The following is a 6,823-nucleotide window of genomic DNA, read 5'->3' as shown; positions in this document are numbered from 1 at the left end:
ATTCCACATATCGTACGTAAGATGGGGACTCCAAATATTTCCGATAAGATAATGGAAGCACAAAATAGGTTATTCAAGTAATTCCAAAAACAGCGTGGCGACAATAAGCTCTTACAGTGGGTAATAAAACTATGAAACAATCAAGTTATTTATGTGAACCGAAGTACGAGACCATACATTCCGAAATCGATCGATTGCAAATAATTCCAGATTCGATTATTTAACTGATGTTTAGCACAAGAATACTTAAATATATAGAGCATTTCCTTGATTTATAAAATATGATATTATATTGTTAAAAGTTGATAACCTGTGGTTTTAATGGGCTTAATTTTACCGCTTAAACAATTCTGATTTCGGTTCCGGTAATCCGGATAGTACATTTCAACATCTGTACATGCGGTTCGTGTAAGCGTGGCTTTATGGTTCTCTGCATAAATTGAACAAAACTACGAAATAACCCAAGCAACCATAGGTAGCCTTCAGTTCTCATGAGGAGAACAATAACTCCCCCTGAAGGCTCCAACAGTTCTGCTGCTGACAACAATCAGAACACCAAATCCCCTCAAAAGCCGTGGCCACACGGAGCGAAAATTTGCGCGCAAATTTGCACATTAATGCCAAAATGTTTTCGCTTCGTGTGGCAGGCGTAAAACCCCGAAAATTTATGCCGAAATGTCAAACGTATTGTTTTCATCTGTGTTTTGGCCGCTGAAGTTGATTTCCGAATAAATTTTGCAGTTTTTAACGATTTTGTTGCTGTTGCTGTTATATTTATATTAAAAATGCAAAAACAATACGAAAAGAACCTACATTTTCGTAAATAAAGCGTTCGATAGCGTCAAGGGTTCAGCGAAAAAGTCCGCGGACGTATAAAAATTTGACAGCGTGTAAGGGTTAAGCGAAACCGTTTTGGCATTAATTTTTTCGTTTGCGCTAGAGTTTTCGCCCCGTGTGGCCACGGCTAAACACTTCTGAGAAACAGAGAAAATTGTCAGAAATTGAGAAAATTCTCAGAAATTGAGAAATTTTCAGAAATTGATAAAAATTCTCAGAAATTGAGAAAATTCTCAGAAAGCGAGAAAATTCTCAGAAATTGAGAAAATTTTCAGAAACTGAGAAATTTCTCAGCAATTGAGAAATTTCTCAGAAATTGAGAAAATTCTCAGAAATTGAGAAATTTCTCAGAAATTGAGAAAATTCTCAGAAATTGAGAAAATTCTCAGAAATTGAGAAAATTCTCAGAAATTGAAACACTTCTGAGAAACTGAGAAATTTCTCAGCAATTTAGAAATTTCTCAGAAATTGAGAAAAATTCTCAGAAATTGAGAAAATTCTCAGCAGTTGGAAAATTCTCAGAAATTGAGAAAATTCTCAGAAAGCGAGAAATTTCTCAGAAATTGAGAAAATTTTCAGAAAATGAGAAATTTCTCAGCAATTGAGAGATTTCTCAGAAATTGAGAAAATTCTCAGAAATTGAGAAAATTCTCAGCAATTGAGAAATTTCTCAGAAATTGAGAAAAATTCTCAGAAATTGAGAAAAATTCTCAGAAAGCGAGAAAATTCTCAGAAATTGAGAAAATTGTCAGAAATTGAAAAACTTCTGAGAAACTGAGAAATTTCTCAGCAATTTAGAAATTTCTCAGAAATTGAGAAAAATTCTCAGAAATTGAGAAAATTCTCAGCAGTTGGAAAATTCTCAGAAATTGAGAAAATTCTCAGAAAGCGAGAAATTTCTCAGAAATTGAGAAAATTTTCAGAAAATGAGAAATTTCTCAGCAATTGAGAGATTTCTCAGAAATTGAGAAAATTCTCAGAAATTGAGAAAATTCTCAGCAATTGAGAAATTTCTCAGAAATTGAGAAAATTCTCAGAAAGCGAGAAAATTCTCAGAAATTGAGAAAATTTTCAGAAATTGAAAAACTTCTGAGAAACTGAGAAATTTCTCAGCAATTTAGAAATTTCTCAGAAATTGAGAAAAATTCTCAGAAATTGAGAAAATTCTCAGCAGTTGGAAAATTCTCAGAAATTGAGAAAATTCTCAGAAAGCGAGAAATTTCTCAGAAATTGAGAAAATTTTCAGAAAATGAGAAATTTCTCAGCAATTGAGAGATTTCTCAGAAATTGAGAAAATTCTCAGAAATTGAGAAAATTCTCAGCAATTGAGAAATTTCTCAGAAATTGAGAAAAATTCTCAGAAATTGAGAAAAATTCTCAGAAAGCGAGAAAATTCTCAGAAATTGAGAAAATTGTCAGAAATTGAAAAACTTCTCAGAAATTGAGAAAATTCTCAGAAAAAGAAAAACTTCTCAGAAATTGAGAAAATTCTCAGAAATTGAGAATGTTCTCAGAAATTGACAAAAATTCTCAGAAATTGAGAAAATTCTCAGAAAGCGAGAAAATTCTCAAGAATTGAGAAAATTCTCAGAAGTTGAGAAAATTCTCAGAAATTGAGAAAATTCTCAGAAATTGAAAAACTTCTGATAAACTGAGAAATTTCTCAGCAATTGAGAAATTTCTCAGAAATTGAGAAAATTCTCAGAAATTGAGAAATTTCTCAGAAATTGAGAAAATTCTCAGAAATTGAAACACTTCTGAGAAACTGAAAAAATTCTCAGAAATTGAGAAATTTTCAGAAATTGAGAAAATTTTCAGAAACTGAGAAATGAGAAACTGAGAAAAACAAATTGAGAAAATTCTCAGAAATTGAGAAAATTCTCAAAACATTGAGAAAATTCTCAAAAAATTGATTTTATTTTTCTTTTTCTTGCTCTTGTTTGTTTTTCTTTTTCTTGTTCTTGTTTGTTTTTCTTTTTCTTGTTCTTGTTTGTTTTTCTTTTTCTTGTTCTTGTTTGTTTTTCTTTTTCTCGTTCTTGTTCTTGTTCTTGTTCTTGTTCTTTTTTCATTTTTCATTTTTCATTTTTCATTTTTTATTTTTCATTTTTCATTTTTCATTTTTCATTTTGCATTTTTCTTTTTTCTTTTCTCTTTTTTCTTTTTTCTTTTTTCTTTTTTCGTTTTCTTTTTCTTTTTCTTTATCTTTTTTCTTTTTTCTTTTTTCTTTTTTCTTTTTTCTTTTTTCTTTTTTCTTTTTTTTTCTTTTTCTTTTGTCTTTTTTTCTATTTCTTTTTCATTTTTCATTTTTCATTTTTCATTTTTCATTTTTCATTTTTCATTTTTCATTTTTCATTTTTCATTTTTCATTTTTCATTTTTCATTTTTCATTTTTCATTTTTCATTTTTCATTTTTCTTTTTTCTTTTTTCTTTTTCCTTTTTTCTTTTTCCTTTTTTCTTTTCTCTTTTTTCTTTTTTCTTTATTCTTTTTCCTTTTTTCTTTTTTTCTTTTTACTTTTTTCTTTATTCTTTTTTCTTTTTTCTTTTTTCTTTTTTCTTTTTTCTTTTTTCTTTTTTCTTTTTTCTTTTTCTTTTTCTTTTTCTTTTTCTTTTTCTTTTTCTTTTTCTTTTTCTTTTTCTTTTTCTTTTTCTTTTTCTTTTTCTTTTTTCTTTTTCTTTTTGTTTTTGTTTTTGTTTTTCTTTTTTTTTATTTTCTTTTTCTTTTTCTTTTTCTTTTTCTTTTTCTTTTTCTTTTTCTTTTTCTTTTTCTTTTTCTTTTTTCATTTTTCTTTTTCCTTTTTTCTTTTTTTATTTTTCTTTTTTCTTTTTTCTTTTTTCATTTTTCTTTTTTCTTTTTTCTTTTTCCTTTTTTCTTTTTTCTTTTTCTTTTTTTTTTTTCTCAGAAATTGAGAAATTTCACGTTCTCATTCTCATTCTTATTCTCATTCTCGTTCTCAATCTCATTCTGGTTCGCCGATGATGATCGCTGTAGACCGTTATAGTTGTTGAGAAATTTCTCAGAAATTGAGAAAATTCTCAGAAATTGAAAAATATCTCAGAAATTGAGAAAATTCTCAAAAAATTGAGAAAATTCTCAAAAAATTGAGAGAATTCTCAAAAAATTGAGAAAATTCTCAGAAATTGAGAAAATTCTCAAAAAATTGAGAAAATTCTCAGAAATTGAAAAATTCTCAGAAATTGAGAAAATTCTCAAAAATTGAGAAAATTCTCAAAAAATTGAGAAAATTCTCAGAAATTGAGAAAATTTTCAAAAAATTGAGAAAATTCTCAGAAATTGAGAAAATTCTCAAAAAATTGAGAAAATTCTCAGAAATTGAGAAAATTCTCAAAAAATTGAGAAGATTCTCAAAAAATTGAGAAAATTCGCAGAAGTTGAGAAAATTCTCAAAAAATTGAGAAAATTCTCAAAAAATTGAGAAAATTCTCAGAAATTGAGAAAATTCTCAGAAATTGAGAAAATTCTCAGAACTTGAGAAAATTCTCAAAAAATTGAGAAAATTCTCAAAAAATTGAGAAAATTCTCAGAAATTGAGAAATTTCTCAAAAAATTGAGAAAATTCTCAGAAATTGAGAAATTTCTCAAAAAATTGAGAAAATTCTCAAAAAATTGAGAAAATTCTCAGAAATTGAGAAAATTCTCAACAAATTGAGAAAAATCTCAGAAATTGAGAAAATTCTCAGAAATTGAGAAAATTCTCAGAAATTGAAAAAATTCTCAGAAATTGAGAAAATTCTCAAAAAATTGAGAAATTTCTTAAAAAAATTGAGAAAATTCTCAGAAATTGAGAAATTTCTCAAAAAATTGAGAAAATTCTCAAAAAATTGAGAAAATTCTCAGAAGTTGAGAAAATTCTCAACAAATTGAGAAAATTCTCAGAAATTGAGAAAATTCTCAGAAATTGAGAAAATTCTCTTTCTCATTCTCATTCTCATTCTCAATCTCATTCTGGTTCGCAGATGATGATCGCTGTAGACCGCTGTAGTTGTTGAGAAAATTTAGAAATTTCTCAGAAATTGAGAAAAATTCTCAGAAATTGAGAAAATTCTCAGCAATTGGAAAATTCTCAGAAATTGAGAAAATTCTCAGAAAGCGAGAAATTTCTCAGAAATTGAGAAAATTTTCAGAAAATGAGAAATTTCTCAGCAATTGAGAGATTTCTCAGAAATTGAGAAAATTCTCAGAAATTGAGAAAATTCTCAGCAATTGAGAAATTTCTCAGAAATTGAGAAAAATTCTCAGAAATTGAGAAAAATTCTCAGAAAGCGAGAAAATTCTCAGAAATTGAGAAAATTGTCAGAAATTGAAAAACTTCTCAGAAATTGAGAAAATTCTCAGAAAAAGAAAAACTTCTCAGAAATTGAGAAAATTCTCAGAAATTGAGAATGTTCTCAGAAATTGACAAAAATTCTCAGAAAGCGAGAAAATTCGCAAGAATTGACAAAATTTTCAGAAGTTGAGAAAATTCTCAGAAATTGAGAAAATTCTCAAAAGTTGAGAAAATTCTCAGAAGTTTAGAAAATTCTCAACAAATTGAGAAAATTCTCAGAAATTGAGAAAATTCTCAAAACATTGAGAAAATTCTCAAAAAATTGATTTTATTTTTCTTTTTCTTGTTCTTGTTCTTGTTCTTGTTCTTGCTCTTGTTTGTTTTTCTTTTTCTTGCTCTTGTTTGTTTTTCTTTTTCTTGTTCTTGTTTGTTTTTCTTTTTCTCGTTCTTGTTCTTGTTCTTGTTCTTGTTCTTGTTCTTTTTTCATTTTTCATTTTTCATTTTTCATTTTTTATTTTTCATTTTTCATTTTTCATTTTTCATTTTGCATTTTTCTTTTTTCTTTTCTCTTTTTTCTTTTTTCTTTTTTCTTTTTTCGTTTTCTTTTTCTTTTTCTTTATCTTTTTTCTTTTTTCTTTTTTCTTTTTTCTTTTTTCTTTTTTCTTTTTTCTTTTTTTTTCTTTTTCTTTTGTCTTTTTTTCTATTTCTTTTTCATTTTTCATTTTTCATTTTTCATTTTTCATTTTTCATTTTTCATTTTTCTTTTTTCTTTTTTCTTTTTCCTTTTTTCTTTTTCCTTTTTTCTTTTTCCTTTTTTCTTTTCTCTTTTTTCTTTATTCTTTTTCCTTTTTTCTTTTTTCTTTTTTTCTTTTTACTTTTTTCTTTTTTCTTTTTTCTTTTTTCTTTTTTCTTTTTTCTTTTTTCTTTTTTCTTTTTTCTTTTTCTTTTTCTTTTTCTTTTTCTTTTTCTTTTTTCTTTTTCTTTTTGTTTTTGTTTTTGTTTTTGTTTTTGTTTTTGTTTTTCTTTTTTTTCTTTTTCTTTTTCTTTTTCTTTTTCTTTTTCTTTTCCTTTTTTCTTTTTTCTTTTTTCTTTTTCTTTTTGTTTTTCTTTTTTTTTCTTTTACTTTTTCTTTTTCTTTTTTCATTTTTCTTTTTCCTTTTTTCTTTTTTATTTTTTTTTTCTTTTTTCTTTTTTCATTTTTCTTTTTTCTTTTTCCTTTTTTCTTTTTTCTTTTTCTTTTTTTTTTTCTCAGAAATTGAGAAATTTCACGTTCTCATTCTCATTCTTATTCTCATTCTCGTTCTCAATCTCATTCTGGTTCGCCGATGATGATCGCTGTAGACCGTTATAGTTGTTGAGAAATTTCTCAGAAATTGAGAAATTTCTCAGAAATTGAGAAATTTCTCAAAAAATTGAGAAAATTCTCAGAAATTGAGAAATTTCTCAAAAAATTGAGAAAATTCTCAAAAAATTGAGAAGATTCTCAAAAAATTGAGAAAATTCGCAGAAGTTGAGAAAATTCTCAAAAAATTGAGAAAATTCTCAGAAATTGAGAAAATTCTCAGAAATTGAGAAAATTCTCAGAACTTGAGAAAATTCTCAAAAAATTGAGAAAATTCTCAAAAAATTGAGAAAATTCTTAGAAATTGAGAAATTTCTCAAAAAATTGAGAAATTTCTCAAAAAATTGAGAAAATTCT

The 6,823-nt window shown here is 26.1% G+C and overlaps 1 protein-coding gene across 1 annotated transcript in view; it reads left to right on the top strand.

Moving 5' to 3' along the window:
- The window catches only part of LOC125949862 (GTP:AMP phosphotransferase AK3, mitochondrial), a 1,064-nt gene extending 809 nt beyond the window's left edge, over positions 1 to 255 (top strand). Inside the window, exon 1 of the mRNA XM_049677293.1 lies at positions 1 to 255. This exon is cut by the window's left edge and continues 809 nt beyond it. The gene's annotated coding sequence lies outside the window, so the exon portion shown is untranslated.
- Positions 256 to 6,823: the final 6,568 nt, after the last annotated feature.

This window comes from Anopheles darlingi, chromosome 2 (assembly GCF_943734745.1).
Source record: "Anopheles darlingi chromosome 2, idAnoDarlMG_H_01, whole genome shotgun sequence".
Classification (NCBI taxonomy): domain Eukaryota; kingdom Metazoa; phylum Arthropoda; class Insecta; order Diptera; family Culicidae; genus Anopheles; species Anopheles darlingi.
The sequence above is the reverse complement of the archived record's forward strand: the minus strand, read 5'-3'. Positions and strand labels throughout refer to the sequence as shown.